General features: G+C 36.4%; 1 long non-coding RNA gene across 1 annotated transcript in view; it reads left to right on the top strand.

Annotated features, from left to right (window-relative positions):
* Window positions 1-27,113, top strand: part of LOC148056662 (uncharacterized) — a 128,199-nt gene that overhangs the window by 95,462 nt on the left and 5,624 nt on the right. Inside the window, exon 2 of the long non-coding RNA XR_015702435.1 lies at window positions 21,529-21,591. This is a non-coding gene — a long non-coding RNA (uncharacterized LOC148056662). The remainder of the gene's footprint in view (window positions 1-21,528; window positions 21,592-27,113) is intronic.

Raw genomic sequence — 27,113 nt, forward strand, 5'->3', positions numbered from 1 at the left:
AGTGGCCTTGGAGCATTTGACTGTCAGAGGAAGAAAAGAATGTTAGAAATGTTTCGCATCAGTGTCTGCACATTTGCTTCTGCTTGTTAACATGCAGATAGTAATGCCTTCCTATTTCAGAGGGTTGGTTTTTTTTAAGGAGGCTATGACTTCCTAGTGATAGTGAAATTCTCTGATCACAAAATATACTGATATATATGAAAATGTTAGGTGTCAAGGGGCGATTGTTTTTTATTTTTTCATTGTGGCTATGACTTTGCTCACGCTTTATTAAAAAGACAATCAATTCGGAAGAAACATACAGAGTATGATGACAGCGAAAGTATTATACCTTTATATAAAATAATTCTCTATTTTCTAAATGAGAAAGGTGGAGCTTTGTATCACACATTGATTTACAGGTACTTCAGCTGTAGCCTGATCACCCAGTAAATGTGTAGACCAATTATTTATGAATAAAAGGCATATAACTTTATTCTTTAAAAAGTAAATCTTGTTTATGTTTTTTACCTTGAGATTGCAAAGAATATCATGTTGAGTCAAGTGAAAGAGATTACTCTCTTTTTTTTTCTAGAAAATTCTTTAGTAGCTATTAATTGGCAAAAACATAAGGGTGTGAGTGTCTTAAGTGTTTGAGCTAAATAATGTTATGGAAACTGCAAAGTTCATTTGGCAACTAATTTTCAGTCTTGCAGAACTGCAATAAGTAACTTTACATGTAATGTTTTTAACGAGCAGGAAAGTTTTAAGTATGGCTTTTTCATTGAAGTTTATGGGCATACAGTTTTACCTGTGGGCATACAGTTTTAATGAACACATCAATTAACTCTGGATATCTACAATTATTTCTTTTTTTTAAAACATGTACAAATGGTCAACAAATGAAATGCCAATTTAATAAATTAAAATGAAGACGCTCTGTAGACTTATCCAGCACTCATTAAATTTAGGATAATTCCTCTGTAGTCTTTGGAGAGTGTTCAGGATGATCGCTATTTCTCAAATGACCATTTTGATTAACAAAGAAATAAAATTGAGTTCAATGTTTAGACAGCTATTGCAAAGGGATTTCAGCTACCAATGTCTGTGACGGGGCTGGAAAAAAATAGAGGGTTTAAAAAAGATTTTCTGATTTTTTTTTTTCTCACCTAGTTGATATCCTTAAGGGCTAGGGATAAAATAGGATTTATGTGAAAATTAGGGGCCAGAATTATAAGCCTTAGCAGCACCACTTAGTTGCCACTCAACACATTACCTATCCTTTTTGCTTAAGATCTTCCCATGTAGATTTGTCTCTGGGCAAATGACCTAATTATAAGACTTACATAAATGTTATTATCTGGCTACCCTTAATACTAACAGTAGTCTTTTAAAAGAAAAGTGCTAGTCTGTTCAGCTCTTCAAAAAAGAAGGTTTGGATACCACTTTTCAACTGTTGCAGCTATTGCCAAGCAGACAGAAGTGTCCTAATGCAGCTCTTAGTAAAACATCTAATAGGTCAAATTTAAGATTTATTCCTATCTTCAGTAAAGTGACCTCTGGGAAAAGGAAGCTCTCACCGCTGAAGCTTTGTCTCCATTTTGAAGGGTCTCTGCTCCCTCGTGCTGCATAGGATGCCTGTGCACCTAACCGGGATACGGGCTCATCCTAGGGGGCAGGAAATCTGAAGCTTTGGTGTCTTAGTGCTAAAACTCTTTTATGAGATCTGGTTCTAGAAGCCAACCGTAACTAACATTATTAAATGTGTTAAACTTGGTGAGCTTTTTAAACAAAGATGTATAGATAATATTTCTGTTCAGCTTTAATCAAATGACCTTTTAGATAGGTTCAATAACGAAGGGTCTGAAAAGCTAAGACTGCTTTGTAATGTATTATTCCAATTTTGCTTGTTAACAGAGATATCTTTATTTAACTTTTCTCATTGACTAGTTACATTTACCATGAAAAATCTTGATCGTTATCTGGCAGGCCAGTCCCAAAGTCAAATAAATAGCATGGTTCAATTTGGCTTGTAGCTGCATTCACTTAGAATTGAATATACTTGAACGCAAACGTCTGATCTGAAAGCAGCATGGTTCTGTGTATTTGTTTAGAACCCAAAGCGAACAGTAAAAATAAAAATAGCCAGTCACCTAATGTTTTTCTTAGCTCTGGTGGAGAAAGAAGGGCTATGATTATATCCCCACTTACAGTGAATTGTAGTAATAAATACTGCTTGATTGCTGTGCCATCATGTCTAATAGTGGGCTAGTTTTGTGTGACCATTACAACAGATGTATTTCCTCCAGTTAGTTATAAAAATAAGACAATACAGGTGCGTTCAGGAGGAAATGTTTTGTATGGAATGAACGCAGGCCTGCTTGTGGGAATAATCAGAAAAGGCTTTCAAAACTGGAGTAATTAATGAAGAGAATGTGATAGAGTAGTTCCTTCATTTTAATTACTAGGTAAAAGCTGTATAGCAACAAGATGTAGTTTTGTATACTTGAGTTGGCTGTGGTTTTTTTTCTTCTTTCCTTTCCCCAGACATTTCCACTGAATACTGTGTATCATTGTATGTGTTTTTATCTCTCTGATACTGCCATCAGGTGCAAAATCCCTCGGTATATTGCACAGAAAGACTTTAATATTTCTTAAACCAATTAGGATTTTGTTCTTGAGGCATTTGTGCTGTATTCCAGGGAGCAGAGCAGTAACATGCTACTCAGTTTGGCTACAAGTATTGTCTGGCACTAGCAATTTAACTAGACTTCTTTTTTAGTCAAAACGTAAAGACATGCTTTTCTGTTGGATCGATAATATATATATATTTAATATTTTTGGTTTTATGTTGAGTTGGCTCCAATTTACTTGATTAATGCAACGACTTACAATTCATGACAAGGTGAAAACAGGTTTGGCAAAGTAAGCAGTTCCTGTTGAGTGCAGTTTGTGCTCTTCCTTTCCCTTAACCTCGTGCCTGGATATGCTTTTTCCTTGAGAATGTCAGTACTGTTGCATGAACATGTAAACTATGATTAAAGATATGCTTTCTGCTCACGTATCAGAGCCATGACAGGACCCCTCTGCTAAATCTTGCTGGGGTAACTGCCCCAGTTCACCTAGGATGCCACTTCTTGGTGGTAACTACCTCCCTAATAAAGACTGCAAAATAAATCATGTGCCTCACACATCACTCATAGGCCTGATATTCTAGTGCAAAATCACCTATATCAGCACTTTAAGGTAATATGCCAGGCTGTGACTTGGGACTGCTGAGTTGTGGACAGACATCCTGTTCAGCAGACCTGCATAGATTTCATGGGGAACTGCTGTTTAAACCCCTAGAAATACCAGTTATGTGAACTAGCAGCAAAATAAATAATAGAACTTGATGTGACCAGTTGATAGTAAGAAACACTATTGAAATTTTTAGTGTGACTATAAAAAAGTAGGAAATAAATGAAAATGGAGTAGAAAAATATCAGATTCAAATTACAGATTTTTTTGAGAAAGTGGCTATTTGTTAATGCAATGCAAAATAAAGGAAATTATTTGTTATAAATATGTGTTATAAATTATTCAGTGCAGTTTTCTCATTATAGTTTGTGGACCCAAAGCTTGCTTCTAGTAAAATAAATCGTTGCATGCTCTGCTGTTTTCTTGGAAGAAAAATCAGACTTGGTAGTCCACAGTTCTGTTCTAACCATGTCTTGACGTGTCACGAGGTAATGCTGAATCAGTCAGGAGTTTGAGGTGGTTGTACTTGGACATTTTCCTTATAATGTGCTCCCCCAAAAGACTGAAAGGCTTTTAAATTTAGAGTGTTTTATAGTTATGACACAAAATGATCAGCTCAGAATGCACAGGGAATGAACTGTTCTTCCCATAACTGCTTTCTTTCCAGGTGAGTCCTTCATTCCAGGTTTGAGTTCTGTGAACTTGGTGACTTTCTGAGTTGGGGCAAACTCTCCTTCATCCCCTCTGGTCTTTAGTAAGGTATTTTCATCACTGTCAAGGCTTGAATGCTACTTGCAGGCTTCCTGGCCCTGCTGTGACTGTCTCCTTTCATTTCTCTGCCAATCCTACATGGAAGACTGTGGATTGATCTCACTCAGGACAGTCTGCATGTCTTTCCAGGGAACTGCCTTGACCCACTTGTGTTTAAAGAAATGTGACATACAAACTGAGAGCACACAAAATCAGTTAGAGTCCATGCTTTTAATTCTGTGATAATTTCATTTTTAGTATATCACCAATAAAAGTGATACTTTCTTTATCTTAGTTGGAGTTAAAAATGAAAATTTCAGATAGAAGTGATATTAGCTTGTCAGAAAGTATGTGATATTTTGACACTTCTCAGCATGCCAAGTTTCGGAAGGGGTCTTTGGATAGATCAAATGATTCCTTCTTTCTCAGAGAGATTTTGAAAAAATAAAATTGCTGCCCTTCAGATCTTTTTCCAAAGTCGCTTCCTATTCTTTCTGTCTTCCTAACAAATTTTAATCTCTTTCAAGGTATTCATCTCATTTGGTCTCCCCTAGGATACTGAAATATTCCCTCTCAATTTGATGTGAGGAAGCACCTAAATCACTAGCTGTTGCAAGCCTGCCAAGTCTAATTTAATTTTTGTTCTGTTTAATTTATTAATTCCCGAGATGGAAACCATAATACAAAGAACCAGCCAGGGCTGTAGTTAAGTAATAGAGAACCAGAAGTGAAAGAAAACCAGTATGAGCTATTCTTTTATTGTGACGAGACAAATCATTTCATCTATTTTCTGACATAAAAGACAAGAAAGGAAAAGGAGAGTGTAACAAATAACACAAAGAGGAGAAAGAGCAGAATGGAGTGAAAATTTTCCAAATGTCAGAGGAAATTAAATAGTGAACTTTAAAGGAAGCAGCACCCATTTTGCTCAGTAGAGCCTTCTCAAAGCTGTCATGTTGGGAAAAATGGAAAAGCTCAGAAATGCATTTTAAACCCGTTTGTGTTAAAGTTTGGATTTCTTAGACCTGTTGGCAGCAGGTGTCTTCTTTTCTTAATATTCATTATTCATGTAGCCTCACAATGCATTTCAATTTATAAATGAAGAAGTATACAAGCCCTTCTCCTCCACATTAAATAGATGAAATATATTACTGCCTTTGAGCTCGTAATGCCATAGCTGTAGCTTGAAAGTTATGTGCCTGCTACAGCTGATAGACATGTGAGTTGCAAATAAGTTTTATTTTGATGCATATAAAGATGAGCAGAGTTCTTCCATATGTCCTCATATTTTACTGGATTGTAATGTACTTGCTTATATTATTCTGAAATACTAGGTCTCTTCTTCAAATCTCAAACAAATCAGTCAAATAGAAATATGTTTCATTTTCTCTCAACATCATTTTCCACTTAAAGTAATGTGTATGGGCCTAATCCTGTTAGTTACTGAGACATTCAGATCACACTAGGCTGGATCTTGATGTCTTTAATCTTTGTTCAAGCCGGGTCCCACTGACTTCAGTGCAAAAGCTGCATGAGCCAGGCCTGAGGTAAAACTGAACTCCTGATCCTGTTTCACTGAAAGCAGTACAAAGTTTTTGTCATTCATCTCAGTGCGAGCTGAAGCAGGACTAAATTGTAACCTTAGAATTTTACCCATTGACATCAATGGATTGGAAGATACAGCAACTTGCAGTATCCGTTATTGAAAAATAGAGCCAAAACCAGTAAGTCATTTCTCAGTGTGAAGTGTTGCATTTTAAAGGGGCAAACTTCTCCTGGACCTGAGCTGCTGTAGCTCACATGCTGAGAGATCCCTAGCTGAATAAGGATAACTCAAAAGATGAAAGGTTGAAAGATTAAATTCCTAAACCATTACCAGAGGAGTTTTATTTATATACTTATGTCACATTTTGTAACAGATAATGAATACTAATAGGGGAAAAAAAGTGGATGCACTTTTAAATACATTCAGCTCTTGGCAATTCCTGTTGCCTTTGAGCAAGGGGACCCAGAGCAGCTTCCTGAACCCTGAGTTTTGCATAGTTAGGTTTATGTAACCTTCTCCATAAGACATATTCTGAGAGCTGCTGTAGTCATTCTGAGTACTGGGCTAGGTCCTATTTAGCCTTTTCTCCTACTAATTTGCATGGGAGTTTGGTAACATAAGGAACAGACTTCTTGTATGAGCCCAAAGACTTCAGTGAGAATAATAGATTAAAAGAGAGCTGGAGCAAATTGTGCTATCAGAATAGGCATAAGAAGTTTTTGTGCTGTTTCGTGATGAGTTTATGCCAATCTAAGGTTGTGCTGGATATTTTTCTTTAGCTATGTGTTCTTGCTGCCTATGTGAGCGATTGTGGGATTACATGTTGAGTCAGTTGGCTTTACATGTTGGCTCGTTGAGCCATATGGACCCTGACCCTACTAAAAATGTGATTAATTTTCATCCACTTTTCATCCACAGACTTTCTTCTCTCGCTGGACAAATACTTGTGTTGTTAAGAGAGAGAAGTCAGAGACATGATACATTGGTCCACTCTTTTTCTGCTACTTGAAAATGGACAAATGTAGACAAAGCTTCCAATCCATCTGTTGAATTTTCACTGTTTGTTCCTCCCCTACAAAAAACTCAGCAGAACATATAGTGATCTTTGACTCTCCCCAAACACAAGCTTCTGAATATACATTTAATTTTGTATTATCTTTCCATGGCTGAATTTGTACAATACGTGTATGTCCCTGGGCACACTGCACGGAAGTGCAGAGCAACTGTACATTGCGTTCATACTCACTATGGATCCGGTGACTGACGCTCTGCATATGGACATGAGATTGTTATATAGAGGTACCCAAACTTGTTATAGCTTGGTTTATTCATAAATGTAAGTCCAATTCTTCAGATCTGCTGAATGTCCATGAAACAGCTTAGTAGGTACAGTCTGTGGGCTCCTTAGTTTCAACAGCCAGAGATACATTCAGGTACCGAACAGGTGAAGATTCAGTGAGCCCTTGAATACGCAATAACATTGCTTTCATATATACCACGCTTTGTCCTGTAGGTGTACTCCCATGAGCAAAATTGCCTGTGTTCAAGTGGTTGCAAGATGTGAGTCTTTAAATGGGACAATTTTCTGTGAGAGTATGCAGTTGTGATTAATGACTACTTAGAGATCTTTTATAGTTCTTCTAAAGATATCTATTAGGCAAGGTTAGACTTGCCTATCATTTCAGTGCAAAATATGAATTCTGAAATGCTAAAGGACTCCTGAAAGTGGCTGGAACAGAAGTATACATATAGCAAGAAGTAATAAAATAATAATAATAAAAAAGACTGTAGTTAAACAATTGTTTATTTTAAGCCCAGCAAATTAGGGCTTTTGAGACTTTATTTTGAGAAAACTGCAACTGTGTTTAATTTTAAGCTACTTCAAATAGCCCTTAATCTCTCTGAGCTTGCTAGACCTTGCTGCTTTTGAACCCTGAGACTGCTAAGCATTGCTGCTGGTAGACTGTTGCAGAACTGCATATATCTGAGTGCTTGAACTGCTAAGTGAACTTTCCAGACAGGAGGCAAGCTTCTGTTGGAATTAATAAAAATAATTCCATTCCTATAGAAATTTCCATTGCATTAAAACAATGCTGATTTCCAGTTCTGATTTTGAGATTGCTGAAATGATACCACTGCTAGCTGAAGTCACTATGGTATGCATAAGTCTTGCTCCTGAGCTGTGTTGGAGTCTGGTTTTAACACGTTTTCTTTACACGGTGTGATTGCACCATTTCAACCAGAGTAAAACTTTTTCCCCTCTCAGAACGAGTTATATGGTTTCCCTGAATTAGAACTGGAAGTGACACTGTCATCTCGCAAGTTCACTTTGTTCAGTTATAATTAGGGGATTGTAAAGTAGGTGGTATTATTCTGTGTGCAAGATTAAGATTTCAGTGGAAAGAATTGCAAGGCTGTTCAGTAAGGTGTGATACAGAGCGCATTTTATAATAAAATTCTGCTTATAATAGCTTTCATAACTATGTTTTGTAAACATTAATGACTATTTTTAATGCATCTTCCAAACAGTTTTACAGAAATATTAAAAATATTTTAGTCTATTTTTTTATTACCAGAAACGCAGTTATAAATGTTTTTTTTGCTGTGTATCAAATGACAGCTTTTCTACCTTTTTGTAAAATACACAAGCAATTGTTATCAAATCACATGATTCAGTTAGCAGTGGTTACATTCAGAATTGTTACATTCCATATTTGCATATGGTATTCAGTCTCAAGGCAAATATTGAACAGAAACATGTGGGTTCTGATGATGAATTTTTATGATTCAGAAAGCAATGTCAGAGTTACCTATAAGGACATGACTCTCTTTACTGCAGCATGAAGGAAATCTGTTGAGCTAGAGTACAAGTGACGTCTTTGATTCCATAAGTCTTTTGCATCTCAAAAAAAAGAGGCCAGGGGTGGAACTGGTAAGGGTGTTAATTTATTTACAACAATGAAGGAGAGGTTAAAGCATAAATAGGTATGAATGTGACGTTCCCTTGCAGTGCCATTTTGGATTGATTAGAGGAATGTAAGGATCTCTGTGTATTTTCTGTTTGTATGCTTTTTTTAAATGAACCTTTTATTTTAAAACTGTTGTTTTATGTTGGTATATAGCCTTTCTAGCAGCCTTTAAAAATAGGGAGTTTTATTATTTACAGACAGTTTCTATAAATGGAAGAGTTGAAGCAGCAAAGTAAACTGCTAAACCTCGTTCATAACACTGTGAAGAAAAAATAATTAGCTCTTGGTTAGAAGACAGAAGAAGATTAATTAGTTTGTGAAGTCATGATTTTGGAGAACAAATTACCATGGAGAGTGAGTTTGCAACCATTCAGTTCAGGAAGACACAGCTTATATATTGTGCCTGTGAAACCTAGTAAATAAATGTGTCGCTTTAGGTATCTCAAAACATGCAGAGAACTCAGTGACCCATACTCAGCACAGATATCGTTTGTCTGCTGTGAAGTGATTCTGCTTTCAAAGGCACAACACAAGTCTAGTTAAGAGCTTATGTTTGCATCAGAATTGTGTAAGGACATGTGCAGAGGGTGGAGAACTTTGTTGGAGCTCGTGGCTGGTGTACCACAGACTTTTGCAATGAATCTCTTGATCAGGGCTAGGAATTTCTACTGCTATGTCAAAGCAAACAAAGATAGTACTTATCCTTCACCAGAAAAATTAGAAAGTCTGATGTAACTTATTTCAGACTGAACGAACATTAAAAATAAAGTTAGATTTTTATACAAGACCTTTTATGAAGTATTGTTTGTCGGCAATAAAATAACCATAAACTAAAGGACTCCAGGAGTAAAGAATGATTCTAAGATGTAGACTTCTAGCTAGGCCGTGCTATCCTGATTACACAAGCTAATGTTATGATACAGCTAATCCAGCGCACAAGCTGAGCTGGGTTTATTGAACTGTAGATGGCTGGCATTTGTTTAGTCAGCTTGCTTCCTTTTTGACTCATTTGAAAAATTAACTCTTTAGCTTGGCCTGCATTTAAAAGAAAAACACTATTTTTTTAAATTATTATTCTTTTTTTTAAGTTTTTCAGAAACATTTTTTGGGAGGGAGGGAAGGAGATACTTCTTCCTACCTCCAAATACAGAGCTCCTTCGATAGCCACCTCAATTTAATTTTTCAAAATTATATTGATTTTGTCTATGTGCCAGGTTTCTTGCCAGTTATCACTTCAGATGCTGACGTCCCTTGGTAGAGAACATGCAGTAATGTCAGGACCAGGAAGGGGCAAAGGCAGTAACAAAGGCATCCTGAAACAAGGGAGTCCTTTGATAGGACAAGCTAAATACCTGAAACAAAAATCTAACATCTCTTCTCTTTATTTTTAACAAGTCCCTTGATAAATAATGGGGAAGCTTAAGAGTGAAATCTCCAAATGTCAGCTTGTCTGAAATAGCATCCTGAACACTTCATCACTTTTAAAAATAAAATAGTCCCTGCAGGATAAGTAAAGGAAAGGTCTCCATTGCCAGTGGTTTGCCCTCTAAGAAGTAAAGAGCTAACCCAATTAAAGATAGGTATACATTATACAGTATGTTTGCTAATTTAACCCATTAATGGCAGCGTGTGACAATCATCTGTCAGTGAAGGAGGGGTAAGCCCTAATAACTGAGTCTTGGTTCTTCAGCTGCAGGCATTGCACTTCTTTTCAGATATGGAGGCTCTGCACCTCCTTCTTGATAAAGGTGGCTATAGTGCGCTCTGTTTAGAGGGAGAGACTGTCAAACAGGACTAGTAAAAAAACTGTGGTAATACAGGGGTTAAAGGCACTAAAATATTACATTGGTCATTCCTATGATGAAGACAGACACATGGGAATATCAGATTCTTTGAAAACTTTTTTGTGACCATTCTCAAAGAGATGACTAAACCCAAAGAAAAGAGCAACAAAAGTAGTAGGGATTAATTTTTTGTACTGTACACAGATCAGTCTTTTGAGTAGTATTTGTCACAAAGCAATATAAAGGTCCTTCCTGGCCCTTCATCTGGTTTCCTGCACTACTGCAGCACCCAGATGGTGGGCTGGCCCAGCTAAAGCCTGACTAGAAAATAGGCTCTTTTTTGTCATTCATCACTTCCGCAGCCCAAACAGAAGCAGGGCTAATTCAGGTCTATGTGTATCTATTCATGTAGATGCAGTCAAAGTCCTGTTTTCAAAATGGATTTAGTCTTCTAAATCTGTTAACTTAAAATAAGGCTCATTTCCCCAAGTATTAATGTCACCTTTGCTGATTAAACTTGCACTCCTAAGTCACTTGAAGTATTTAGTCCTAGTATTTGTAAATTTGGCAATACTGATGTATATTTTAGTAGGATAAATAATGAAAGCAAGTTTGCAGACATGTTTTATGCTAAGCTTCCCCCCCTACATGTGCTACCAGGGATTTATAGAAATTATCTTCATAATAATCTACCTTTGTGGCCTAAAGGAATTAATCCAAGGGATGAGAATTTAGACCAGAATCCAGGCAGTTAGTACCTTTGTGGATTTTCTGATGGTTGCACATCTGTAAGAAATCTGGATAAGATAATTGCGTAATATTAAATAGACTGTATTTGGTAAGAGCAGTCCGAAGGTAATGACTTTCTTTGAAGTGTGCCCAGCTTGAAGGAAGCTTTGATACTTAATGTGTCATGCCATTTATTAAGGTGATAAAGCTGATGTTAGTAATTGGCTAAGTCCTGTTTGAAGTTCTGTGCTGGTTTAAGGTATCAGCCAACATTTAAATGGATGTGCTGCTTTCCTCTTTCACTGTACATGACCTTACATATACAAAAAGATAAGCCTGGATATGTCTGAAACTTCTTTCCAGTAACATAAGTGACTGGATGTATTCTACTGTCTTGTACAGCATCACATCTTATGCTGACTCTTCTCTTTACTACAGTAAGGATTAATAATCCAAAATGCTGTATATATTTATTATATTGAAGTTGACTTAATACCAGTCTTCACACTGAGGTCATGTTCATTTCCAATAGGGAAGTAGTCCTCAATCTAGTAAACGCCTAAATATGTGATTAAATGCATTTGTGGGTTTTCCAGCTGGCTTTAGTGGGCTGCTTTTATTTTATAGCTCTGTAAGCATATCTTTGCAGGCTGAATTAATGCAGCTAGCTCTGCTGTGCAGAGTCCTCAGTGATTTCATACTCTGTGTATGTGTGTGCATGTTTAAACTGTTTCTAGACACCTTGAATTTTACATAGTGAATCTCCTGTGAGAAATAGACATCACTAAAACTCCATGAAATTAAAATATAGGCATATAGGTATGTTAATGTAGTATATGTTGTTTTTTCCTGAATGATGATGTTTAGCTTCAGTGTCATTAGTTAAGCACAGATGATATCTTGGGCTAGACTTGAAATTGAGCATCTCTACCATTTATATTGGAAAATAAAGAGAATGGGAAGGGAGAAAGATGTGCTTAAGCATTTATATCGCTACTGATAAAAAAAGATAGAATGCTTCAACCGTTTCCTGCTCCTTGAAGATCTTTCCACATATGAGTTTTTTCAGGTGGTTTCAAGGCAATGATCAGATGGGTAAACACTTAGCAAAGACTAGCAGCAAAATGAATCCTCTTTCATAGTGAGATAATTAAAAGAAAAGAAGCAACTAGTGGTAGAGTGTATCTGTCTAATCTAGTTCTGCAGAGGTAACTAGTCACACAGCTTGGGCACATGGAGAGAGAAGAGCGTAATTAGGACCTGATGCTTGAGAAACAGTTTGGAAATAGGAAGCAGTGGAAACGTTGGAGTAGAAAGTTCAGTCTATACATGAAGAAGTACTCAGCACTTGCATTCAACATGGCAGTTTAATGGTCCACATTCAGCCATGCCTAGTGCACAGTGCCTAAGTTTACTAGGCACCTTTGGTTTGGCCTGGAAGATCCTGAGGTGTGGTGTTGTGCATGCACCAACACCAGACCCATTCTGAGAAATTTAGTCTTTGAGTCCCTTTGGGGTCGTCCTGTCATCTGGGAGAAACACGTGATGGAGTCTGATATTCCAGTTCCTGTTCCCAGGATTGTTAATGGTTTGTACACCAATGAATTAGAAGAGGAGGTTCCACAACATGGGGTGGCCTCTTCCTACCTAGTCCTGGGGGAGTCTTTCTGTTTGTTCCCTTTTGGCACTGAGTCTGGTATTCCTTTGGATTCAGTGTTACAACCTTAATAGGAGTTTTAAGTAAAGCATGTGTGGTTACCTGCAGCCCCAGTAAATCTCACAGTCTAATGGTTAGGGTATTTTTGGGAAGGTAAGAGATAAGGATTTGAATACCCTTGGGCTATGAGGAAGGATCTGAAAGGTCTCTAACTTCTTTTGTGAATACTTCAGTTATTAGGCTCTGATAGAAAAAGTGCCATCACTATAACTTCTTACAGTCTCTCAGTAGGAGCCTAAGTTCTGGAGTGGGTGAACACGTGTGCCTTAGTGTGGCTCAAGCATACTCTGTTCTCAGCATATAGTGTTTTCCATGTCTCACCCTGGGCATATAACCCAGGAGGATATAATTTTGGTCTTTGGATTCTAATCCTGGAATCAATAAACTAACATCCAGAGATTACAACATCTGTTGTACTGGAGGCTGTGGCTTTTTTCTTCTTTCTTATTTTTTTGTCGCTAGCCTTTTTCAATAGTTAGTAAAAGGCCCTTGTAGTAGAAAGATGTGGATTGAAGGCACTGGTCTTTTCAAAAGAAATATTGGCTAATGTATTTCTAAACTCATTAGAGGAATGAAATTTGAAATCAGGAGAACATGCTTGACAGAAGGTCTCTGCTGTTAGGGTTTGGTTTTTATGAGGCAAAGAAGAAGATTTACATAAGGGAAGATTCTTAGAGCAAACTGAGAGCTGTGGGGATGATTATCATCTCACTGGGGCTTCATGAAGATGACAATTATGGGAAGACATCTGTTAAAAGCATGCACCAGAGACCCTTGTGAGCAAGGAACAGAAGTTTCTGTTCTAGGAAGGTAAGGAGCAACACTGACTAAAATAAATAGCAGGACAGATGTGCCTGAGAGAACCCTGTGAGAAATTATTTTTTTTATCTGTCAATACTTATTTGATATGCTCTAGAAATTCTGGTAAAAGTTAACTATGTAAAACAGGCAAGTAAGGTCACTTCATAGGCAGCTTGAGTTTAACTGATTCCTCCAGAAAGAAATAATTGACATGCAGACTAGGATAAAGTTGTCCAAGATGCAGGTCGGATCAAAGTGGCTTGTTGAAATGTGCGTATGCAAGCAAGGAAGGTGGGAAAATCATTTCAAATCTAGACTGTGGGGAGGGAAAGGGGCCACAAATGAGTATTGGTACCAGATATAAAGGACATGAGTCACTGAACATAGAAAACAGAGGGTGGGATCCACTTGCCTGTTCTTCAGTGTTTAGTAGGCCCAGCTGGCCTCCAGCTTCTTCTCCAGAAGGGCACTAGCTAATCTGGCTTTGGCTTCTTTTAGTGTATGCAGGTTGGGAACTTTGCATCTGACTCCTCTTATCTCGGTGTGTGGCCAAGCGGCAGCTGGAACTTATCCCATGTTTTTGTCAGTGCTCATCCATAGATAGAGTCAGAATCCTTTTTCTTGTTCTGTCAGTGTCTGCAGCAAACAGACTGGGAAATCAAGTTTCTGCTGCGTACCATCTTAAGGTGGTTCCCATAACACTGTATTTATATTTCAGTTTTGGGAATTTTGTCTAAGGAATCCTTTTGCTGAATTGTATTTGCATCCTTTTGAAACTGTACTTGACCTGTAATATAAAATATTAGACAATTATTCTCAATGGAGGGAAGAAAAATGGCAGAGAAGCTCCAGAGATTAGACTAAATTAAGTCACGTTTTTATCATTTGCACTGCCTTCATCCAATCACCTTCTCAGTATGTTATATCTTGTATATTTAGTTTCATAATTTTTGTTTTGTCGTTATTCTTAATAAAAAGTCAGAGTGGAGAAGGTAGCTATACTTTTTTTTTTGTTTAACCTGGCAAAGATTTTTAATTTGTTTTATACAATAAATATATGACAAGTAAGAACTACAATCATATTATATTATTTTTCCTGCTCTTTTTACAGAATACTGTCATACACTATTCTAGGTAAACACTATCAGCCCTTATTCTGGAATCACTGGTGTCTACAATACAAATCTCTTCAACCATTTCAGAAGCTTACTACAATGTGTTTATTGTTAAGTGAAAATTAACCTACAGAACCCCCATAAATATTGAAAGAATTTTGTATCCAGACTGTGCTGTCCGAATCTGAATGTTAGAGAAATTATAGCATATTGGGATCCAGAGTTTTTGTTTTGGAATGAGCTATTGTGGAGCCTATAATACACAAATAGCATGTTAATGAAGTGTTTTTTAGAAGTTTCATTGAAGAAAGACTAGCAGAAGAAATGGCAGCAAGGGTAATGTTTTTTTAGGATTAGATCCATAAAATATGGCAGCAAGATTAAAAATATCTGAAAATATGAAGAACTAGTGGGCAGATTGTCTAATCATCATGTTTTAGATAAGTAAAAACCCAGCATATTGGGTAGAAGGAGATGAAGCAATACTGATAGATGAGGTCAGAAGCCATCCTACAGCATACTCTCTGTGGCCAAGGGAAGCTGTTCTGCACCGTGCCAAACAGGGACATTGCCTGTTTTTTCATAAGTCCTCAGAGCCCATGACTCCAGAGGTGGGGTTTGTAATAACTTTTCCAAATTACTACAATGAATACTTGACTTGTTGAACTCCAGGCAGTCATGCTCTGGAAACAGGGAGAAAGAGGTCTGTGCACGTATTATAGTGTGCAAGGATTCAAACGGATTTAATAGGCCACACTGTAAGAGACGATCATCACTGAAATGTGAGCTGCTTTATTGGTCTTCTCTGTAATGTCTGTCTTTCTGTAAACCTGTTTTGCTTATTTTGCAGAAGGGTTTTAGTTTAGTTTTTTATCTGCCTGACTGCACTCTGTGCCCTTGAACATATACTTATTTATCTTTCTATTGTTTGACTGTTTAACAGGGTTTTTTTTTTCCCCCTACAAAAAGTAGTAGCTAAAGCCTTGATACATTGTGTCTTCTGTACAACTACTTCAAAATATACATGAAGTTTCATATCACTGTTATTTTGCAATTTCGTAACTGATTTGGAGCACCTGTGTATTTCTCCCCTGCTTTGTAGTAAAAACAAGAGTGGTATGCTAGCACTGAAAGTTTGAGAGTTTCTATAGGAAATTTAAAATGAAATTATGAAATTGCTGTTCTCTAATATATCAGATTTATTCGCTCTTCCTTTTCCCTTGGGAGGTGGGTGGAGAAGGTTCTCTTTCATGGCAGAATTTGTCAGGTGAGCTCGATGGCCTTTCCATCACATTACATTCTGTGTAAATCTTTAAACTTAGTTGTATGGACAATGCTTCAACAAACAATCCAGTTATTTCTTGCATCACTCACAATGTCCCATCTGCTTACTTTGCCCTTTGAGTCTTCTGGCTTTGACTTTAAAAGGGAGAGCAGATAGGTACTTCAATGGAAATTTTTAAATCCCAGGAGACTGAAAATGTTTTCTTTGATTGGCATTCCTATATAAGTTCTGTAGGGAATATGCACTGACCATGGAGACCTACGCTCTTCAACAGTATGCCAATCAATTCAATGTTTACTCTCCCTCTGTCTCTTCCAACAACATTACTATTTTATGTCCTATTCCATTTCACTAACAACATGTTATTCTTCAATTAGTTCAGCTTTGATTTAACTCTTTCCAGGTGTCAATTCTTCTATCTCTCCTTTTCCTTTGTGACACCTGCATACCAGAGAAACTCAGAAAGAGATTTTTAAGCACAATTTTGTTGTTCAGCAACCACTACAGCATGAGACAGCTCTTCTCTTATACCTGAAAAAGAACATTCTATTCTTGGAGGGCTGCATTTTGCAGCCATAGTTTTGTTAGAGAGGAAAAGGTGTTACTGCATTTTTTTTAATGATGAAATGACATTTCAGCATGCTTAGTTTAATTCCCTATTGGTTTGATAGCAGTGGAGTGATCCACTCTTGCACTTGCCATCAGCAAATCCATGAAGTTGCTAATTAAGAGAAGGTTTACAGGTAGGGGTAACATCTTTAATTAGACTAAGTATAGTTGGAAAAAAACAGATAAGCTCTCAGGCACATAAGTAGTTCTTTAGGTCTGAAACAGAAGCAGGAAACTTCAAAGCAAAATTCAAGTTGGAAGCAACTGCTCTTACTTAATTAAAGAATGACCTACAAAATACTTCTGAAAGATAAGTCTGGAAACTCAAATTCATAACTTAGTAAATACCAAAACCAATGGACTCACTGGAGATACTGTTTTTCTGTTCCATTATAACCTGCAGGTCCTGTTCCACCCCCAGCCCCCCCCCCATTAATGTCACGGTGTTCCTCAAGTTATAAATTACATGTAGCTCTTTCCCCTGGAAGGCAGCCACCTCTCACCTCTCCTCCTTACTGAGTCGCTCTGACTCCCCAGGTACACCTTCCTTTTCTCCTGGATAGTCTAATACATGTCTAATGAAATCTCAAGCATTGTTCTTAATGTCTTAATTACAGTTCACTTTATAAATTTCTCCTTTTCTTTCAGATTTGAAAAAGGACTTGTGTGCCAGAAATTTTGTCTGCTTTTCCAAAACTGCTGGTCTAATAAAAAAGTATCACCTCAATCTAAAAATCTAGTTTTGACTGTATTTTTGGGCCATATATCTATAATGACCTTCCACCCTTACTCCCCACTCCCTGCAAAAACAGATTAAGGAAATATAATGTTAATTTTTTTTATTATTATTACTCTTTACATTATTTTGTGCTCCTTCTTTCTTTATTTAGTAAAGTGGTGCTCAGTCATAAGCATTACTGCACACATTAAATGTTCCTGTGCTTTAGTGTAATATGAACAACTACTGGATTAAACAGTTGTTTCACTTTTTTCTGAAATGTAGTATGATGAATCAAAGCACATTTCAAGGGTAAAATAAGGGTTTCAGTTTTATGGCATTACTGCATAAATCTGTATACCTGTAAATGATAAGCTCAATATATTGAGGTCTTCTTTTTTATGATATTCAGTTTCTTTCTGTCATGAAGTGATGGAAAAAGAGAGGCAGAATCATAATCATATTCATTATGATGAGACATCTGACAGCCTTGTGCATCTATAAATAGCTTTCAAAATCCTGAGAAGTTATTTCTTATTTCTTTGCATAAACTGTTTTGATATGGGGTACAGAGCTCCTGATTTGTGTAACCAAGCATAGTGAAAGCCCACACTATAGAAATGGATATAGCAGAGGAAAACCCATCCCAACATTGTCTTACATTGAAGAGTACGCTGATTTGAAATCACACGAATCAAATCAAAGTCTAATTTCTAATAGGAGATTGATGTGAAGGTACCTGTTATGTTATGAACATGAAATTTCCCCAGATTACAAAAAACGAAGAAGCCAAGTCCTTATAAGGCTGGACTTGGCAGTGCTAGGTTAATGGCTGGACGTGATGATCTTAAAGATCTTTTCCAACCTAAATGATTCTATGATTCTAAGGGCTATAAGGAATGTAAGGCATTTTATTTTAATGTTTGTTTGTTTGTTTGTTTGTTTGTTTGTTTTTAATACATGAAAACACCCACTTAGAGAAAGTAAAACAGTTTTCCTAAGCTGTTTACCAGCAACAGCTGGAAAACAATACTGTGAATTTAGAGTATGATTTTTTGACAGTGTTATTAACTAACTTTCAAAGAACAGGTCCATTAACCTATTTAGAATGAGACTCGTACATTCATCCCAAGTGCAGGTGGTTCCATTTTTCAGTATCAATCACGTAAATGATCCAATAGCTACACTTATTGTGAGTAAAATTTGCCATCAAATCTTGAGGTATTATGTATCAGTCTACAATTTATTCTTGTAAAAGAACCTGATGTTTTCTCAGATTACTTAGTTTTGGCTCATGCCTCCTCTATCAAAATCATTGTTGCATAGTCTAAGTGAATCAACTAAATTTAATGCCATTTTGGGGAACAGGTATTTGGACTAGCCCATCTAGCAGTCAGCTGAAGTGATGCCTCTCCTAGGTTGGTTGGTTGGTTGGTTTTTTTACCACTAACCTTTGGCAATAATAGTAAGGGAAAAAAGTATATTACCAAATACTTGAAACATGTATGTATAGCTTTAAGTTCTTATTGTTTTCAGACAGTTTAGAAATTAAAATAAGATAAATAATTAAATAATTTGGCACGTAATCTACAAAATTTCAATTGAATTATTTTTTTATCTGCTGCATGCTACAAAATAGAAAAAAGTATAATAGTGTGCATACACATATGTATTCCACTGTGAAGGTACAAGCTTATGTGCCTGTAACAGAGCAAGTTTTTCAGCCAACAATTTCTGTAGATTACTTGCACAATGAAAATACGTGAAGTTCATCAGCAGTCACTACAAAAGTTAAAAAAGTTGAAATAATGAATTAAAAAAATAAAACTGGCTGATCTTTAAAACCTCTGATACAACATACATGAAGTCCAGCAGTCTGCCTGTCTCTCATCTCCTCCCAAGCTCCCTGAATGGTACTTTCTGACACAACATTCTTTCCAAGGTAAAAAATTCTATTAATAATTAATGTCTCCTTACTTTCAAAAACCTAGAGGAATATTTCTCTGTAATTCTTTGTCAAAAGTAATAACTGTCTAGGAATCAGAAGCAAAGAAGAAAATAGCTTGTGGTGCTGTGAACGTTTTGATGCTTGCTCGGTTCTGTAATAGTGATTCAGTGCCTTAGGTCCACCATAAAAATGCATTCTTTGACCGATTTCTAAAGGGGCAAAATCAATTGGTTTAGGGTTTTTATGAAATTCATTTGCTTAACCAAAACCTAAACACAATGATAATTCAAACACAGCTATTTAGCTTCCAGGGATTTTTTGAACAATTCTGTGTCCTAGGATTATTGCCAGGTACAGAAAATACAAAGCAGAGTGCTTTGGTATGCAAGTAATAAGGTGTAGCCTGTTCTTTTAAAAGACAGTATAAATAATTTCTAAAATACCACTTTAGAGCTAATATATTGATACTGAGACAAGGGTATTGTTGAAATAAGTATGCAACATTCTGTACTTATATTTTTTTTCTTAAGGAATTAGGGTGTCAGTTTGGGGCTACTGATTAGATGCTGAATGAGCTATATTCTTTTTTTCCCTACCCAAAGTTTTTCCTGACCCAGAGTTTCTGTCAAGATGAGCAATTGAGCTGACCTGTTCTTTAATTCATGTTTCTTTTCAATAAAATGACCAGGATAAATATCTTACAGATTTGGGAGGATTAACTTTTCATTTCTGTACAACAGAATGAACCAATGGATATTTTTAGGGAAATTCAGTATAAAATCTTTTATTTGTGTGCATTTTTGCATATACTTTGTATGCCATGTTGATTGTGAAATTCAGACTCCTGACTTCTGTAAAGTTTTGGATTTTGGTTTGCGTGTGTCATCTAAATATGCATTAAAATGCCACAGAGGCTGGAAGTTTCTCAGGTACTAGAGAAACTGGCATGCAAGCATTACTGGCAGGGTGCTCAGATTTGGCCAGTGATACAGCTTTCAAATATACACAGCTGGTCCTTCTGCCAGCATTGTCCTCCTGCTAATGACAGGCTGTGTGAATGCTTCCCCAGCATGCATCTAAGCAGTTATTTCAGCTGTAGTGATTTCTCTACATGTGCTCATGAGCATTTTGTTGGCAACCTTTCTTTCTGTAAGCTCACTCTGCTGACTTCTGTGGGATGAAAAGTCTAAGGGAGTACTGGTTGCAGTGTTAGGACTTGCCTCTGAAGCAGTATCATGCTGTCCTCCATCACACTGATCACAGGTATATTTATTTGGTAAGAGGAAGTGTGTGACAAGGGCTGTGAATGTTTTGCTGGAGAACATCTAATAACATGTTTTGTCTTCAATATTACTTATGCAGTTGATGAGATACTTTTTTTTTTCCTGCTATGAAAGAAAGAAAGAAAGATTTTTTTATTTTTATCACTGCTTCCCAAAAACTAGAGCTTTTCAATCACACCATATGTATCTGGTTCTTTGACTGGTTGGCTGATTTTTTTTATAAGGCAGAGGCTTGGAAGTATCAAAGTGTTAAGTTCTGAATACAGGTTTCTGGATGGAGGAGAAAGACCCTATTAATATCCTGGCTTATTAACCCCAAAGCTAATTAGTTTTCCTTTTATTAAACGTCAGAAACTTCACAGGGAGATTTGGAAACCAGGCTTCATTAGTTCTGCTACTCACGCATCTACTTGTTTACCTCTGGTAACAAGGAGAGGAACCTTCTTCAGGACTAGAAAACACACTCAATAATTTGCAGATAAAACAGGAAGGAAATTATTTGAACTAATGATGAGAAATGAATGAGGTTTTTTGTCTCTGTATCAGAGTACTGTTACGTTTAACAGGTTGTGCTCAATGATCTTAGAGGTCCTTTCCAATCTTAACGATTCTATGTTTAAAGTAATTCAAATTCAGTCAGTTTTGAAATTGGTAGGCTGGCCATGATATTGGTTTGGGTATCTTTATATCATTAGGCTAAGTAAATAATTGGAGCACAGAAATAATCGAGCCCAAGGAAATCTAAGTCTGGAGTTCAGAGGTACATTTTTTTCTGTCATTTAATATTAATGGGAAATCTATTCCAGCAAATTTAATCTAAAGGTCAGTCACATCAGAGAGTTAAATAGAAAAACAATCCAGATTTAGCCCTGCCTATCCTGATTTATAAAAGCTGTCATTTATATAGTACATGATCTAGAATGTCTGGAATTCCACTGACAACTCTGTCCTTTTTTGAATAACCACCTATTTATGAAGAAGTTTGAAAAATATCTCACTAGTTAAAGATGTCCGGTGTATCAACTTAATCTGAGTTTAGTTTTCTTCTCTTGCAGCCTATCTTCTCTAGCCTGAAGCCTCTCTTCATAGCACCAGTTTCTCTTGTCAGTCACCATAATGTGAGTATCCTTGTTTGAGCCTCAAAGTTTTCAGGTTGTCCCTATTCTAGATATTTCCGGAGGCTTATAAGTACATCTCAGATAATGCAGAACAAATCTTGCTCACTCTTTTCCACTTGTAAGGAAGGATTACATTTCAGGTTCTTTATTCAATAAATACCATATTTTTCAAAAGATTACAATTGTGTACTTGTCAGCACACAATATGTTTGATCCCATTCTACCCTAGCCCTGTTGAGTTGTTTACTGGGCAAAAGGGATGTGAAATGCTTACAGAAGCATGAGAATACATTAAATTTGCATAGACCAGATGAAATTATCACACAAGATACTTTGTATCTTGTGAAGAACCCAAAGCAGACTGATAAATTTGAGACGAAGAAGAAATTGAGTTTATTCAAGGATACTTGAAAGCTTATCATTGAATTCTTTTTGAACCTTAAGGTGTAAAGAATTACTAGTGGATTTAGGTTGAAGCATAATCCAAAAATTAATTCAAAAGAGTTGCTACGATTACCATTGAAACTGCTTACTAGCCATTCTATGGCTCCTTACTGAAGAAACATTGTCATACCAAGTAAAACACAGCTTGTACCTTCTGAGCGATGAGGATAATTCAGCAAGCAGGGATATTGTCTCGTTGGGCTTTGTACAGCACCTGGCACACTGAGCTACCCTGAGCAATCATACAGGTATATTAAGCCTGACCATTCTCTGTGTGTTTGAGGAGGTCTGGGGCTATTTTTCTGTTTGTTTTTTTTTTTTGTTTGTTTGGGTTTTTTTTTTTTTGGTTTGGGTTTTTTTTATAGTTTTAGTCCTTTTAGCTTTTCCTTTCTTTTCAGCATGCTTATTACTGCACTGAGGGTTTTTTTTTTATACTTCATGTTTCTTGCTTTCATTGTTAGAGTGACACTGAGGTAGATACTACTTTATATATGTGTGTATGTGAATAGACTAATTTATCTGCCTACATTTGGGCTCTATGTACTTAGCATTATAAAATGTTTCTACTTCATTTTTTCACTGGATTATGAGACTAGCACTTCTGAAAAGTTTCTTAGTGTAATTTCATAGCTTTGTGTTAGGATGGGCTTTATGACTATTGGTAGCTTAGAACTTTAGCACAAAAATAGAAGTAGACCTATAGCTCAGAGAGATGAGGCAGTGTTCGCGTCTCAAATGCTGCTTCAGTCAAATCATTCCTTGGTCTGAAATATTGTAATGCCTATAATTTTCCTGTCTTCCTTCTGGGAAATATTAAGATTATATTTTATTCTGTAAGAAGCATTTGTTGCACTAATTCATTATTGGGAGGAGATGTAAACATTTTCAGGTTGTGAAAAAAAGTATATTTTGCTCCAACAGACAATAGTACGTACTTCAGCAAATGTGAATGTCTGGCCATTCAGATATTCTTTAAGATATATGTTATCTGCATTGCTCCTCTGGCAGAGTGAAAAATGTTTAATATAGGTTTTTCAAGGCATGAAAACATTTTGGAATTTGCTTTCCTGTGAAAGTGTCTTTGAAAAGAGCATTTAATAAAACAGTGAAATACTTTATTTCTCCTGAAAGCTTTTCTACTTTTTCTTACCACTGAAAATGAAACTTTAAAATTGTAACATGTATTTTACTATTGGACATCTGTAACCAGGCGATCTGATGGAAAAAAAAAACAAAACAACCCAACAAAAAACCCCACCAAACCAGAGAGATCTGAAGGTAGTTTTTAAGGATTCTTTCTAAGTTTCTACTGAACTTGTGTTTGGGGAATGAAGCACTTTGGTCAATACCAGCTTTTGCAAGTTGCAGGCAAAGGAGCTTTTCATTCTCAGCAGTTCTGATTTTACCTAGACTTTTCCTAAGTGGGTACTACAGTAATCAGAAGCAGCTTGTTGGAATTGTTCTTGGATAATAATTTTAGTGTGTGCTTGAATATGTCATTTTGTTCTGATTTATGATGACTTTATTTACCTAGGCAATTTCAATAATTTTGAGGTTGTTTTTTTAATGACTTTTACAGTTAAATGGAATTCCTAACAGAGGATAGAGCGAGAAACCTTTGTTTGTGCTTTGTTGTATATAAATATCCATTAGTTATTTGCAATGCAACATTTTGTTAGTGAAAAATAGGCCCTAGCAAGATGTATTTTGTGGGCTGAACTCTTACATTTTACAGTGCTCAAATTTATAGAAATTGTCGTAATTAATTTACTGTTATTTTAATAGTATTGGCCTATGCTTGGCCAGTAGAAGTTGGAGAATGTGGCATTAGTCGTTTGTCTACTTGCTGCTTGAAATTGTTCTCTGGTAACATCTTAGGACTTACATTGATAAACTTAATCATCTGCAGTTAACATAGGATTAATTTTCTGTTCTTATTTACCTTAATCTCTGTTCGTTTTTTGTATTATCCACATTCATGTTGCACCCCTCACCTTGCAAATACATTTGTTTCCACATTACCAAGTGATTCTTGTTCCCATGTCTGAGTATAAAGACAAAGCATAATTAAAGGACATAAACTAGCAAATTTTAGAAGTTGTTTTTGTAATCATCCCTTCTTTCACAGAGATCACCTTATTTTTCATTATAAAATGGTCTGCTGTCTTGTTCATATTATCAAAGAGCATTGAACAGTATTACAACTGTGAATATAGCACTGATTCTATCTTAGAGTCATCTGGGGTATTTGCTTTTTATAATCCCATAATCCTATCCCGTATTTGCAAATATAGGACATTATATCATATCATCAATGGTGCTTGAACATTTATTAAATTAGTATATTTAAAACATAATTGAATTACGTTACATTTTGTGAGGTAAATAATGTCTTATTCCACATTTTTGCTCTCTGAAAAGTCCATCTTACATCTCTTATGCCTCTGAACAGTCACGTACACTATTAGTAGCTCGTGGAATGCACAACAGGGACCCTGGTGAGGTGAGTGGCCCCGAGAGGAAATTGTGACTCTGTCGAAATCAGTAGAAGTTATGTCATTGTATTCACTGGGTCTAGAATTTCATCTAATGTGCTGCAAGAGTTTGTTCTTGAAGAAAAAATTTAGTCAAAACGTGTATTTTGAGCTTCTTCGGGTTTGTTTCATAAGGCAGGGTTTTGTGGATATTTTGCTCATTCCTGAACATTCATAAGTCAGGAAATCCAAATTCATGTTATTTGCTGCTGTGAAGAGAGTATGACTTTCCTAAGTTTTCTTACATTTCATTGCATTCACAGTTTCTCAAAACTTCTGCATGTCTGTTGTTATAGAAGGCACCTGGCATGTCATTATCATTTTGCATCTGGCTATATCTATATCAGGAAAACTGGGACCTGCAGTTGCCACAGGTGTGCATCACAGATAGCATTAATGGAAATTATAGTCTAGGCAGGGCTTGAGTCTGAAAATATTTGAAACAAGAGTGCTAATGGAATCACAAGTCATTTCACTGGATACAAAATTCTGCATCTTATTTTTTGACACTGTTTAAATGATCACAGTTTTGATTATCTTTATTGGAAACATCCTGCTAATGTGGCTGTTTATTGAGGTTGGATGCAGTTGTCTGCTTCTGATCTCACATTCACCTCAAACATGTTGGATAGCAATAAGTTTTTTATTTGAGGGTACAAAAAATTTCTACAATTATTTTGCTCAAGAATTGATAATTGCCTTAAATATAAATGTTTTTTTTTTTTACATCTTATTAAAGGGATGGTGGTGAGTAAAGGTGTAATTGGTCACTATAAGTGATAGGTCTCTTCTCCATCCTGTGTTGGTAGATATGTGGAGTAACAGTGAGATACAAATATTAAATAATGTAAAATTTTAGTAGGCAATCTAGATTTCTTCCCAGTCTGGTTATTGTGATATATATGTATTAACAAAGGAGCCAATTAACTTGGGATTTTCATCCCAGAGAATAGTGGATGCTTTGGTGTTTCTCCTGGATCAGTATGGGAATTCAAAATAACAAAAACTTAATAGTAAATGCCAGGTTTCAAACACTGTTTATAAAAAATTGAAACACTGGATCTGCTTCTAAAATGTTCTATTTAAATGCCTTTCTGCCAGTGGTTTAACACTTTAGTCAGTCTAAATTGTGTAATAATTACACTTTTAATAACATTTACTCTTTTATGAAGTTCAGAAACATAAAGCTAGATGTTGGTATTCACAAAGACGAGGATGAAGAAAAACTGTTCTTTTTCATAGACCTGTCAGATACATGCATTCAGCAGGACTGCTGCACATCTGACTGTGCTCGTGTTACCTTGCCATTGTACTTCTGTTTCATGAGCTTACAGGGCAGTTCTGCAACCTCCCCCTTTCACAGTAACCTCTGCTTCAGATGTGCCTGATAACCTCATCTGTGCTACAGGTGGTGCTATCTACTGGGACCTTTAAAATACTAGTCTATTAACTACCACCTCATCTCTTCTTCTCTTCCTGTCTCTCTGGTCATTTCCCATCATGTACGCCTATGCGCACCTGCCCCTCTTAACGTGACCCCACTTTGTAGGGGGTTGGGCAGTATGTTCTGAAGATTTTTTCATTCCTAACCTCATTCATTCACTCACTGAGTGAATCAAACCTTGATATGTCTTCTCATCTAGTTTTGCTAGAGAAAAGGAGAAAAAGCCAAACTTGCAAATGGCAGAACTGCTGTGAGATGCACAGTTCCCAGAAGAGTGGCACTGATTGGCCTGTTCATGTTGATAATGTTTATACTGATAGGTTGATGCTTTTATATATTTGTGTGTGTGTGTATAATGTATAGTTATATTAGAGAAGTTTCCTATTGGATAACATTTCAGAGGTATTTTCAAGCTAGAAGAAAAAGATCCCTGGTTTTTAGGGCTCTAACATCTGTTGAAATCAAACATGCTTAGAAGTCCACCACTTGAATCTGCTTCTTGAATTTGTTCCACACCAGCTGTCTGAGCACACGCACTTTTCTGTATCTTCCCCAGTGCTGTGGCATACATAGCCTCTCAGCTTCTGAATTCCCCACCTGCCACTTTCCAAATGGAGAGAAACCCTCCTGAGCCTTTGCTCCATCTCACCTCCTCAAGCTTCCCTTCCATGTGAAGGGAAGTACAAATGTATGTTAGGCACAGTGTGCTGTCAAATGTGCCGGTAAGGAAACAACAACAAGAAAGGATTTTCAATCAAGTTTCACATTTGTTACTGGTAACTACAAGAAGTTAAGAGAGTTGCAAATTAATTTGGGGTTTTTGGCAATTTCATACCTGTTTCTTTAAACCTATATGTTATTTTAAAATATTTGAAAGGAAAGAACGATGGGGTTATATTTTTCATGGCCAAACATGAAAAGAAATTAAACGGTAAGTTTTTGCAAAAAAAAAAAAAAAAAATAGTTCTATATAATACATAGAGTACTCCTGAAGATGTAATCTTACTGAAATGGAAAGTTTATTCAATAGAAGTTTTCACAGCCCCTTACGGTGATTCAGAGGCAGAAGGTCATATAAGAACTGTGGTGGTGTTTGACAT

The sequence above is a fragment of the Nipponia nippon genome, unplaced genomic scaffold (genome assembly GCF_047370975.1).
Source record: "Nipponia nippon isolate SJK-2023a ecotype South Korea unplaced genomic scaffold, ASM4737097v1 scaffold_12, whole genome shotgun sequence".
Taxonomy (NCBI): Eukaryota; Metazoa; Chordata; class Aves; order Pelecaniformes; family Threskiornithidae; genus Nipponia; species Nipponia nippon.